The sequence below is a fragment of the Sus scrofa genome, chromosome 8 (assembly GCF_054392235.1).
Source record: "Sus scrofa isolate SSC_HxYL_T2T_F1_AM1 chromosome 8, Sscrofa_HxYL_maternal_Yorkshire_Landrace_v2.0, whole genome shotgun sequence".
NCBI classification, from domain to species: Eukaryota; Metazoa; Chordata; class Mammalia; order Artiodactyla; family Suidae; genus Sus; species Sus scrofa.
In genome coordinates, this window is record NC_139390.1 from 51,880,065 (window position 1) to 51,894,292 (window position 14,228).

A 14,228-nucleotide genomic window follows, 5' to 3' on the forward strand; every position below is an offset into this window, starting at 1 on the left:
TCATTCACAAAAACGAACTCAAAATGGATTAAAACATAAATGCATGGTCAAAAATAATGACACTACAAGAATAAAATATAGAAATAAAATTTCTACTGATTTTTTCGGATTAGACACCTAAACCTAGATGGAAAATAATAAAAAATAAACAAGTGAGGAGTTCCCGTTGTGGCTCAGTGGTTAACAATCCAACTAGGAAACATGAGGTTGTGGGTTTGATCCCTGGCCTCACTAAGTGGGTTAAGGATCTGGCATTGCTGTGAGCTGTGGTGTATGTTGCAGATGTGGCTCAGATCCCACATTGCTGTGGCTCTGGTGTAGGCCGGTGGCTACAGCTCTGATTCAACCCCTAGCCTGGGAACCTCCATGTGCCATTGGTGTGGCCCTAGAAAAGACAAAAAAAAAAAAAAGAAAAAAACAAGTGAGACTGCATAAAATTAAAACTGTACAGCAAAAACAAAAAACAAAGTTAAAAGAAAATATTTGGAATAAAAATGCAAATGGTATATCTGATAAGAAGTTAATATTCAAAATATATAAAGAACTCATACAACATAATAACAAAAAAACTATTTCGTATTGGGAAAATAGTCTAGATAGGAATTTCTCCAAAGAAGATATGTGAAAGGTCAACAGGTATGTGAACTATTTTACAATATAACTAATCATTAGGGAAATGAAAATTAAAATCACAATGAGATATTACCTCATATCTGTTGGAACAGCCACCATTAAAAAGATAAGAGCTAACAAATGCTGCCATGAATATGGAAAAAAGGGAAACCTTGTGCACTGTTGTGGGAAACTAAATGTACGCAGTCAGAATGGAAAACAGTATGAAAGATACTCAAAAAATTAAAACTAGAACTAGAACTACCATATGATCCAGCAATTCCACTTCTGGGAATATACCCAAAGAAAATGAAAACACTAACTCAAAAAGATATTTGTACTCCATGTTTACAGAAGACAATTTTCAATAGCCAAGACATGGAAACAACTTAAGTATTCATTGTTGGGTGAATAAAAATGTTGTGGTACCTATATACAAGGGAATATTATTCAGCCATAAAGATGACGAACCCTTACTATTGTAACAGCATAGATGGACTTTGAAAGTGTTATACTATCTGAAATAAGTCATACAGAAAAAAATGAATATTGCATAATCCATTTATAAAAGGAATCTAAAAATAAAATACAAAAATCCACATGAAACACAAACTCATAAAAAAAGGGAACAGACTTGCAATTACCAGAGGTAGGGGTGGGAGTAGGAGGAGTTGCAGGAAGGGGGTCAAAAGGTACAAACTTCCAGTTATAACATAAATAAGTACTAGGGATATATTGCACAATGTGATGACCATAGCTAGCACTGCTCTATAATACATAAGAAAGAAATAAAGAGAGTTAATCCTAAGAGTTCTTATCACAAGGAAAACACTATATTCTTTTTTACATTTTTTACCTTTGTCTATATAAGATGGATGTTAGCTGAACCTATTGTGGTAATAATTTCACAATATATGTAAATCACACCATTGAGCTATATGCTTTACACAGTGATGTGTGTCAATTATTTCTCAAAAAAAATAGAAAATAATGTAAAATGTAACTTGTTTGCCAAAGTACAAAAATTAAGTTAATTTTTTTTCAGTATATTCTACTTATGTCACCAGACCCTATTTTCCTCACCCTTTTATGGAAGCTGGTGTATGAATGATATACACCAAAAGAAATCAATCTCAAATGCATAGTTCAATGATATTTCCTCTTCTAGAATTTTAGAAATGGAATCATACAACATGTTCTCTTTTGTATTTTACATATTCACTCAACATGATAACTACTGTGCAGTAGTGTATATGTATGTATACAAGTTTAGCACCTTATGATTATTTATTCATCTGAGGAAAGACATACTTGCTTCAGCTCTTTAGACTATTACAAATAAGACTTCAGTATTTATTCCCTTACAGTGTATAGCTTCATCTCTCATTTCATTCCTGAATTAGAGGGGATATAATTATTACTATTACTATTATTGTTATTGGATGCAACCATGGCATGTGGAAATCCCCAGACCAGGGATAAAACCCAACCACAGTTGGAGCCTGCACCACAGCTGTGGCAATGCTGGATCTTTAACCCACTGAGCCACACAGGAATCTTTGAGGGTATATTACTTTTAAATTTAAAGAAAAGGTCTAAAATGTCTTCCAAAATAGTTTTACCATTTCACATTTTCAAGAACATTATGTGAGAGTTATGATTGCTTGATATTCTTGGAAATCCTTGCTATTTTCCTTTTCTCTTTTAAATTTTAGCCATTGTTGTGGATTTGTAATAATAATACATATCATCTTCGATAATATGTTTGCTAAGATTTTTTGAAATTTTAAGTTTTGAGTTTATTGTTTATTATTGAGCATAAAGTGTACTTTATACATTTTAGGTGTAATTTACACTCAAGAATGTTGCAAATATTTTATCCCAACTTGTGTCTTATTTTTCTGTAAATGTTATTTATTTAAATGTTATTTAATTCCATTTATTCATTTTTGAAGTTTTTTAACATTTTAAAAATGATTTTTAATTTTTCCTTTATATTCAAAAATGGTACTGTCCTACACTGTTGGTGGGAATGTAAGTTGGTACAACCACTATGGAGAACAGTATGGAGGCACATCAAAAAACTAAATAGAGGACTAAAATATGAAGGTTTTTTTTTTAATGGTCAGAATTCTGTGAGTTCTAAGAAATTTTACCTAATCAAAATTTACATAGATAAGATATTATGATTTCTTCTAAATTTTCTTTTTTTTTAGTTTTAACCTTAACATTTAGGTTTAAAATCCATTTCATGTATATTATTATGTTTGCTTGTTTGTTTTTCTTTGAGGTAAGAATGGAGAATTTCTTCACCAACTGGAATACTACTTGCTGCAAACTATACATTGAAAAGTTTTTATTTCTCCCATTTAGTTAAATGGATGGTTTGGTTCAAATAAATTGAGCATTGTTAGCCTCAAAAAGAAAATATTTATTCTACCAGTAAAATTGGTTTAAATTGGTTTATTTGGGGATAGCAGAGGACAGGCAAGCTATGGTGAATTATAGGCAGGCCAAAGAGACAAAAGGATGATCAATTTTTATTGGGTTTTAGAAGGAAACTATGGAGGGGTGCTTAAAATAAATGTTTATTAGACAAATGTCCCAGGTTGTGGCAGTTCCTTATTTGCTGCCAGCAGTGCTTAGTGCATTGTTGCTGGGACAGGGAGAATTCTTGCTTCCTTTTCTAAAAACCAGGGTGTGAAATTCCCATGTGAAAAATGTCCTCTCTTGTACCAGAAGAAAAGTTGCATTTTATTATCATGGAAAGAAGTTAGGCCCAGGAGAATTTCCTATGAAATGATTCTTATTTCCCTTCTTCCTGCTGGTTATACAGATGCACTGGGTGGTGCATGCCTGAGAGGTCTCCCTTCAGGAAATTCTGATTCCATATTAAATGTGATATTACTTTATTTATCTTTATGTTTCCCTTTTTTGGTCAAAGTACTTCCTAGAAAACATTGCTGATCAAGAATCAGGTTGTCCATATTTAGAGCTTTTGTCCTTCAGTGCTAGGAAAGACCTTCTCAGTCGTTATGACCAACATTGGAGGGAAAGTATGTATCTGGAAACCATCGAGGCTACAACTGCATAACAAGGAAGGGCATGAGGGAGAACTTTCAGGCATTTCCCTTCTAAAATCAATCTTTGGAGATCATCTCAAAGTGCTGAGTTAGCATCCCCCTATTGGATGTATTATCTCTGCAAAGGTTTAATAGGCAACAGGTACAAAGTTTAAAAATAAGCTTGCAAATCATAGTTAAAATTAACATGGGGAGTTCCCATTTTGGTATAGCAGAAACAAATCTGACTAGGAACCATGAGGTTGTGGGTTCAGTCCTTGACCTTGCTCAGTGGGTTAAGGATCTGGTGTTACTGTGAGCTGTGGTGTAGGCCAGCAGCTGTAACTCCGATTGGACCCCTACCCTGGGAACCTCCTTATGCCATGGATGCGGCCCTAAAAAGACAAAAAGAACAACAACAACAAAAAGTAACATGGGAGTTCCCAGTGTGGCTCAGCATTTTAGGAAAAAGATATAGTGTCCATGAGGTTGAGGGTTTGATCCCTGGCATAGCTCAGTGGGTTAAGTATCTGGTGTTATTGCAAGCTATTATATAAGTCACAGATGCCATTCACATCTGGTGTTGCTGTGGCTATGGTGTAGGCATGCAGCTGCAGCTCCAATTCTACCCCTAGCCTGTGAACTTCCATATGCCACAGGCTAGTTTGTAAAAAGAAAAAATATGTAATATGAAAAGTCCAATGTTCATATTGGTTCTAAACCTAAAGCCCAAGCTTGAAGTCAGTCAGCTAAGTAGTTCATAAGACCCTGGAGTTTCAGGGGGAAATTGTTGTAACCAGTGCACTTATTCCCTGAACTTTAGTAATTGAATTTCTACCTCTCCAGAGGTGTTTATTCATATGTAGCAGGTGGTATTTGTTACCATGTAAATACCATCTTTCTCAGGAAGTAGCTATATCAAAAGTAATGCAGTTACCAAAACGTGCTTTAGCCAATGGGTCAAGTGATTGCTTTTGGGTTGTTACTGCCTTGGCTGTGGAATCAGCTAGCTCTCTTAATCTTAAGGTGAGATCTCTGATCATGTATTCATTGGCACTTATTCAGACCCAAAGAGAGAGTCTACTTCTGTGGAGGCAAAGAGAGTCATGTATGCATCCTGGAATTCTCATTTAAGGTAGCCATGGAGGCTTCATGGGGTGGACCAATGGGTGTCTTCAAAGCTCTACTTTGTAGCTGACATTGAGGGAATGTCAGGTAAAATTGGCAGTAGCACTTGGGACAAGTGAAAAATTGTTACAGGAAGAACTAAGGGTTCATAATTGTTGTGAATGGATTGAAGTTTCTTGTGGCAAATTCAGTAATTAGATAAATCCCACCCCCTTTTGCAAAGATTGAGAAATGGGGATAAGAGCATTGTCTTTCCTAGAAAAGAGGGAGAGGGTAGGGTAAGAACTAACAGCACAAAAAGACACACAGGGCTAGTCCAGTCATCTTGAGAAAGGTACCTCCTTTTGCTGCCCTCTGCTTCAATTCATGTTCAGTATGGTTTAGAAGTTTCCAGCACTGGTATAGGACTGGATGTGAAGTGGTACCTTCTTTAACTGTGAGAGGTTGTACCTATGGCTGGAGTCTCTGAAGTTTAGCTGCCATCTGAGTCCCTTTCCAGGAGATTTAAGAACAGTCTTTGTCCTTGCTGATGCCAAATCAGAAGTGTGGGAGAAAATTGGAAACATGTGTTTTGGAGATTTGTAGTAATGTATTTAATAATACTGGAAGAGTTTAGTGCAGCTTACAAATGTATAATGAAACATTAAAGGCAATTAATAGGTCAAGAATGTAATATCTATAATCATCCTCCTTTTGATCGAAGATAATCACAGTAAAACAAATTTGTTTGAATTTAATTTTACCTGATTATTTGTATAAATGCAGCAGGAATAGTAATTGACCATTTAAGTTCTTTGTAATGTCATTTTAGGAATTCTGTGAGAAAGGTAGTAGGCCAATTTTAACAAGCAATTCCTAAAATTGTCAGTCCTATCTGAGGCTTTTTTCCTGCCAATTTCAATGTTTTTAATTTAAATTTTATTTTCTCAGTTTTAAAATCTTACTAACATCTAGAACAGAAATGATGCAGGGAAGTCATTACAAAGTAATTACAGATTTACACTTAAAAGTTGGCATAAATAGCTTAATTTATATCAACAAAAAATGTACATTTAATTTGTGGTATATTCTTAAAATGGAAGATTATTCAACAATAAAAACAAACTACTGCTCCTTCCAAGAACTTAGCTGAATCTTTCAAATATGCTATTGAGTAAATTACATTAATTATAATGGGAGACATATTTATAGAGTTTCATGTTTTTAAGTTCAAAAACAGACAAAAAAAATGATATTTGCTTTACAAAGACAAAATAGCATTCTCTGTTGGAAGGACCCAGGGTGTAGTAATTTCAAGGAGGCAGTGAAGTTTCTGCCATGGAGAATATTTTATTGGGGGGGGATGTAATGGTCAAAAAATGGACCAATTTTCTACCATTGCTACCTCCACTTAAAATCTACTAACTTTTATTTTTGGTCTACACTAATCTAAATATTTATTTTTAAAAAATACACATTTAAAAATCTGTCCATTGTGAACATGTGTGCAGTTCTACTGGAGATAAGTGTTACTGGCTCCTAGCCACACCTGACTCTACCCTCACTCATCTCCCCGACCCCAGGTCTGTGCCTGTCCACAACCTTTTTCTCCTCAACACACAGAAGATTTGAAACTCAGAGAAGTCTATTAACAGGCTTTTGATAGTTGGGCTTTCTTTCCTTTGTGGTAACAGGACTGGATATCGTCTAAATAATGAGTTCATAGAAGATGATACAGGCTGCGCAATTACCCACAAGGAAGGGGTCATTTGAGTTTTTAAATCTTTGCCGTTTTCCATCTCCTCTTTATGCTACTTTTCAAAAACTTGTGCATATTTCATACATTTGTTTTTATCCTGTCCCCATGCCTATAACTTTTTCAGTCTTGTACTTATTTCTCTCTCCTTTCTACTCTTCCAGGATTATTATCTTTCTTTGAAATTATTGGAGTTCCCATTGTGGCTCAGTGGTTAACCAATGCGACTAGGAACCATGAGGTTGCAGGTTCAATCTCTGGCCTCACTCTGTGGGTTAAGGATTCAGTGTTGCCGTGAGCTGTGGTGTAGGTCGCAGATGCAGCTTGGATCCTGCATTGCTGTGGCCCTGGCATAGGCAGGCAGCTACAGCTCCAATTGGACCCCTAGCCTTGGAACCTCCATATGCTGTGGTTGCGGCCCTAAAAAGACAAAAAGACCAAAAAAAAAAAAAAAAAGAAAAGAAAAAAGAAATTACTGTACCTAGAAATTACTTTCCTATACAAAGATTTCTATTTTCCTAAGTCGTTATTCTTATTTTAATACTGAGAATAACATCTAATTTATTTCCTCTACTTCTTTCATCCCCCTTTTTATCCTTGAAATTTGCTTTCTTTTTATTGGGTCCTAATTTATTTACTAATTAATTTTCCATTAACTAAAAGTTTACTTCTAACAATTATAATTTCCTTATACTTGGTAAGGTTTTCTACATAGACAGGAAGCTGTTTTCTAGAACTTCCAATTAGTTGTGAAAGTCTCCTCACACACACACACACACACGCACGCACACACACACAGACATCAAGCTGTGCTGGAAACATGGTCATTTCACTTCACTTTTAAGAAATGTCCCAATAGTCCATCCTGAGTTACTAGAAACTATGAGCCTACTGGTTATCCCTTTCTTTCTCCTAAATTTTAAATTATTACATTTTCACACTCTGAAATACATTTTCTTAACCATCTTAGTTCATTTTTTATAGGTTTAATTATATACATATATATATATTTGCCTTTTTAACTTGTCACTGGACTTTTGCTTTTTGACGAAGTTTATGGTGTTTAATTTCATGTTTGATATAAATTCTTCATTATTTACTAAATGTCAGTTTTCACACACAAGTACTCCATAATGGGAATTGTTCTCTTTTTCTTTTTTATTATTGCCTCTCATGTTCAGATTGTTGTATTTTATGCCTACAGCTTAATCGTTATTTTATATTGTATGTTAACTATCACCTTTCTTTTTTGAATATATGTGGTTATTCAGGCAATAATTCACCTCTGATATGTTTGTTATATGTCTCATTCAATTCCGATTTTTGCCTATGACTCTGGTATTTTCATTGTTCTCTGCAAGTTTATGACTTCCATAATGCATCTCTGGTTACTCTTTCTTTCATTTCTATCTGATGTATTTTCAGCTCTCCTTCCCACCTTGAAGTCTCACCATTGCCGTGTTCCTCCTCTTTACTGCCACTTTCTTCTTCTGCATTTCAGAACAGAAATAAAAAAGCTTCCAGATGATGTTCTGTTTCTTTTGACTTTTTAAAACTGTTTCAGAAATGAACTTATTCCTTTTTTCTTGTTCTTTTACTACCCTCCCTGATTTCTCTCCTACTGACTAGGTTCATTTTACTGTTTAGACACAATTATTCTAATGTGTTCTACATTATTTATATATGTACCTTAACATTTTATTTCTATATTATAGTGTTATCTAAACACATACCTGCATTATTATTTTGTAGACAGTGAGAGAAGGATTAAAATCCTCCCCCCTATAAACTAAAACTTCTCAGCCTTTGATAAATTATTTGGCAATCACATCACTTTTATAAGTTGATGACAGGATGGGAGGATTAAATATTTAACAGTATTAAGGGCTTAGCACCAAACTTTAAAAATACTACTTCTTAAATTCTTCAAATTTATTGGTAATATTTTACCTCATTTTATTTATTTATTTATTTGAATTTTTATGGCCACACCTGAGGAATATGGAAGTTCCTGGGCTAGGAGTTGAATCTGAACTGCAGCTGCTGGCATATGCCACATCACGGCAATACCAGATCTGAGCGCATCTGTGACCTACACTGCAGCTTGCAGCGATGCTGGATCCTTAACCCATGGAGTCAGGTCAGAAATTGAACCTGCGTCTTCATGGACATTATCTGTTCTTAGCCTGCTGAGCCACAATAGGGAACTCCCTAAATCACTTTATGGTTATATAAAGGCTTAGACATAAGAGATTAGAAAACTTAACAGTTTTTAAAGACAGAATGGGTATAAAATGATCCACATAATTTTACTTTTTTAATTATTTTATAGTTGCTTAATTATTATTGAAATAGCATGTACATGTAATACTTAAAAATACAAATGTTCGAGTCATTGATGAAAAGTAAAAATAAGCCTTTATTTCTACCCCATTCCCTTCAAGATAGCAAGAACCCTTAGCAGTTCCTTTTTTATCCCAACACAGATATTCTATGTGTACACAAATACTTATATCTACCTCTCTGTCTCATAAATAATCATATGCATATACATATATAGAATGTGTATCATATAAGTTAATATGCTTGACAGCTCTGCTCCTTAGAATGCAGGTGCAATATTTCCAAATAATCGTACAAATATTCCTTGCTAACCTACCATCAGAAAGTGGTTCAGGGCTCATGATATAGTCTTGGGTTCTAGTAACACTTTCACATGCACATTTTTGAGAAGATTTTGAATAGTAAGCTAAAATTTAATCAGAATTAGTAAATGTTAATCAGTAAGTAATAAATATGCTAAGACAAAAATAAGGTATTCCGCACCAGTTAATGTAGGAATAATATATTTTATTTTCACAGGAAATACTACAAAAATCTAATAAAGAACACACCTAAGCACATGCTGATAAACAAACACTACATAAAAAATTAATAGATTTCAGAAAATGACATTAGTCCAAACCTACTTTCACTGGTGCTTTTAAACTTACATGCAAACTGCTCATAAAATAACTTTTTGTAGGAGTTCCCTTGTGGTGCAACAGGTTAAAGTTCCAGCATTTTCACTAAAGAGGCTTGGGCTGCTGCTGTGGCAGGGATTCTGTCCTCGGCCCAGGAATTTCTACATGCAACAGGCAGGGCCAAAAAAAAGAAAAAAAATCACTTTTCGTAGTAGCAGAACTGGCAGTTATTTGAATCTTTGGAATTAGGAAAGTACATAAATAAAGCATAATACATTTGTAGGTACCATAGAAAATAGGGTTACATATTGAATGAATGAAATAGGGTTACATACTGAAAAAGAGAGCTATTTTGTAAATGAAAATGTTAGATAGGTAGATATGTAGATAAGTTGTATCTTATCTTATATATAGATAAGTTGGCAGGCTAGGATTCTAATTGGAGCTACAGCTGCCAGCCTAAGTTACAGCCACAACAAGGCAGGATCCGAGCTGCTTCTGTGACCTACACTGCAGCTCATGGCAACACCAGATCCTTAAATGAGTAAGGCCAGGGATTGAACCCACAACCTCATGGTTCCTAGTCAGATTCGGTAACCTTTGAGCCATGACAGGAACTCCAGATGTCATCAATTTTAACTTATGTACTACTCATGATTTTATAAGTATTATAAAGTATTATATTATGAGTACTGAAATTGTTATGAGTATTATAACTTCTATAAGAAACATGCTGTTTTGAGGTTTTTCTCATATCACGTAACATCCTCTTCTCATTATGTTGGGCATCGTTTTTTAAGAATGATGTATCAAGTGTACGCGGCTTCCATACAATATTTTCACCTTCTTTCTCACTGTCCAAACATCTTCATCCTTTATTATGATCAAGTACACAGTTTGAGCTGATAATTACCTCATATTTCAACATGAAAATAGAAACTGTCAGAAAAATTTTAATCTTCTCAAGACTCTATGAACATACTGATGTCTGCTTCAGGTTTTTTTAGTTTTTATTATGATTAACTTACAATGTTCGGTCAATTTCTGCAGTAGAGCAAAATGACCCAGTGATTTTTTTATATATATGTAATATAAATATATATATATACATTTTTTTCTCAGATTATCCTCCATCATATTCCATCACAAGTGATTATATATAGTTCCCTATCCACTCCAAATTCAAGAGTTTTCATTACTAACCCCAGATTCCCAATCCATCCCACTCCTACACCTGACCCCAACGAACAGGAGTCTGTCCTACATGTCCATGATATTTTCTGTTTTGTATATTTGTGGATTTTGGACTCCATATATAAGTGATAACATATGGTATCTGTCTTTCTTTTTCTGACTTATTAACTCAGTATGAGAGTCTCTCATTCCATCCATGTTGCTGCAAATGGCATTATTTTGTTTATTTTGTTATTTTTTATGGCCAAGTAGTATTCCATTGTATATCTGTACCACATCTTTCTAATCCATACATCCATCAATGGGCATTTAGGTTGTTTCCATGTCTTGGCTATTATGAATAGTGCTGCAATGAACATATGGGTGGATGTATCTTTTTCAATGAAATTTTTGCCTGGATATACACCCAAGAGTGGGATAGGTGGGTCAAACAGTAGTTCTATATTTAGTTTTATGAGGTATTTCCACACTGTTTTCCATGGTGGTTTTACCAATTTATATTTCTACCAACAGTATAGGTGGGTTAACTCTTGTCCACATTCTCTACGCATTTGTTATTTGTTGATTTGTTAATGATGGCCATTCTGACGGGTGTGAAGTGGTACCTCACTGAAGTTTTGATTTGCATTTCTGTCATAATTATGAAATTGAACATTTTTTTATGTGTCTGATGGCCATCTATATGTGTTCTTTGGTGAAATGTCTATTTAGGTCTTCTGCTCACTATCAATTAGACTGTTTGTTTTTATGTTGTTGAGTTGTATGTGTTGTTTGCATATTTTGGAGATTAAAACTTTGTTGGTTGAGTCATTGGCAAAAATTTTGTTCCATTCTGTGTTATGTTTTCATTTTTTTAATGATTTCCTTTGCTATGCAGAATTTCATGTTTAATTAGGTTCCATCAGTTTATTTGTGTCTTTATGATCTTTATATCTGGAGATGGATCAAAAAAGGTGTTACTGTGATTGATGTTAAAGAGCATTCTGCCTCTCTTTTCTCTAAGATTTTTATAGTGTCTAGCCTTACATTTAGGTCTTTAATCCATTTTGAGTTTATTTTTGTGTATGGTGTTTGACAATGTTCTAATTTCATTCTCTTACATGCAGTTGTCCAGTTTTCCCAGCACCATTTATTGAAGAAACTTTTTTCCAATGTATGTTCTTGCCTCCTTTGTCATAGATTAATTGACCATTGGTGTTTGGGTTTATTTCTGGGATTTCTATCCTGTTCCATTGATCTATATTTCTGTTTTTGTGCCACTACCATACTGTTTTGATGACTGTAGCTTTGTCGTAGTGTGTGAAGGCAGGGAGCCTGATTCCGCCAGTTACATTTTTTCTTTTCAATACTCTTCGGCTGCTTGAGTTCTTTTGTGTTTCCATGCAAATTTTAAAATACTTTGTTCTAATTCCGTAAAGTATGTCATTGGTAATTTGATCGATATTGCACCAAATCTGTAGATTGCCTTAAGTAGTACGGTCATTTTGACTAGATTGATTCTTTCAATCCAAAAGCATGGTATATTTTTCCATTTATTTGTGTCTTCTTTGATTCTTTTCATCAGTGTATTATAGTTTTCAGAGTACAGGTCGTTTTTCTCTTTAGGTAGGTTTATTCCTAGGGTTTTTTTTTTTTTTTTTTTTTGATACAGTAATAAATGGAATTGTTTCCCTGATTTCTCTTTCTGAATTTTCATTGTTAATATGTAGAAATGCAATTGATTTTTGTGTATTAATTTTGTATCCTGTGACTTTAGCAAATTCCTTGATGAGCTCTAATATTTTTCTGGTACTGTCTTTAGGATTTTCTAGGTATAGAATCATGTCATCTGCAAACAGTGATAGTTCTACTTCTTCTTTTCCAACTTGAATTCCTTTTATTTCTTTTTCTTCTCTGATTTCCATGGCTAGGACTTCCAAGATTATGTTGAATGGCATTGGTGACAGAGGACATCCTTGTCTTGTTCCTGATCTTAGGGGAAATATTTTCAATTTTCCACCATAGAGAATGATGTTTGTTGTGGGTTTGTCATAAATTGCTTTTATTATATTGAGCTAGTTCCTTTCTATTCTCACTCTCTAAAGAGTTTTCTTTCAGAAATGGGTATTGAATTGTGCCAAAAGTTTTTCTGCATCTATTGAGATGATCATATGCTTTTTATTATTCAGTTTGTTGATATGGTGGATCACATTGATAGATTTGTGGATATTGAAGAATACTTGCATCCCTGTGATAAACCCTACTTGATCACTGTGTATGATATTTTCAATGCATGTTTGTATGCAGTTTGTTAATATTTTTTTGAGGATTTTTGCATCTATGTTCACCAGTGATATTGGCCTGTAATTTTCTTTTTTGCATGTGCTATCTTTATTTGGTTTTGGTATCAGGGTAATAATGGTGGCTTCATAGAATGAGCTTGGGAGTTTTCCTTCCTCTGCAATTTTCTGGAAAATTTTCAGAAGTGTTAACTCTTCTCTGAATGTTTAGTAGAACTCCACTGTGAAACCGTCAGTTCCTGGACTTTTGTTTTTTGTTAAGTTTTTAAATCACATTTTCAATTTCAGTACTTGTGATTGGTCTATTCATATTTTCTATTTCTTCCTGGTTCAATCTTGGTAGGTTGAACCTTTGGAAGAATCTGTCCATTTCTTCTAGGTTGTCCATTTTATTGGCATACAGTCACTCATAGTAGTCTCTCATGATCCTTTGTATTTTTGCCGTGTCTGTTGTAACTTGCCCTTTTTCATTTCTAATTTTATGGATTTGAACCCGCTCCCTTTTTTTCGTGATGAATCTGGGTAAGAGTTTATCAATTTTTTTAATTTTTTCAAAAAACCAACTTTCAGTTTCATTAATTCTCTCAATTGTTTTCTGTGTCTCTATGTTATTAATTTCTGCCATAATTGTTATAATTTCTTTCCTTCTATTCATTTAGGGCTTTGTCTGTTCTTCCTTCTCTAGATGTTTAAGGTGTAAAATTAGGTTGTTTATTTGCATTTTTCTTCTTTCCTCAGATAAGATTATATTGCTATAAAACTTCCCTCTCAGAACTGCTTTTGCTGGGTCCCATAGGTTTTTTTTTTTTTTTTTTTTTGATTGTTGTATCTTTCTTCTTTGTCATTTGTCTCAATGTATCTTTGAATGTCCTCTTTGATTTCTTCAATGATCCCTTGATTGTTTAGTAGCATATTGTTTAGCTTCCAAGAATTTGGGTTTTTTGCTGTTTTGTTTTGTAGTTTATTTCCAGTCTCATATCATTGTGATCAGAGAAAATGCTTGAAATAATTTCAATTTTTTTAAATTTATCAAAGCTTGATCTGTGGCCCATGGTGTTATCTATCCTGGAGAATGTTCCTTGTGCACTTGAGAAGAAACCATATTCTGCTGCTTTGGGGTGAAAAGTTCTATAGATATCAGTTAAGTCTACTTGGCCTAGTGTATCATTTAAGGTCTGTGTTTCTTTGCTGATTTTCTGTCTGGATAATCTGTCCATTGATGTAAGTAGGGTGTTAAAGTCCCCTGTTATTATTG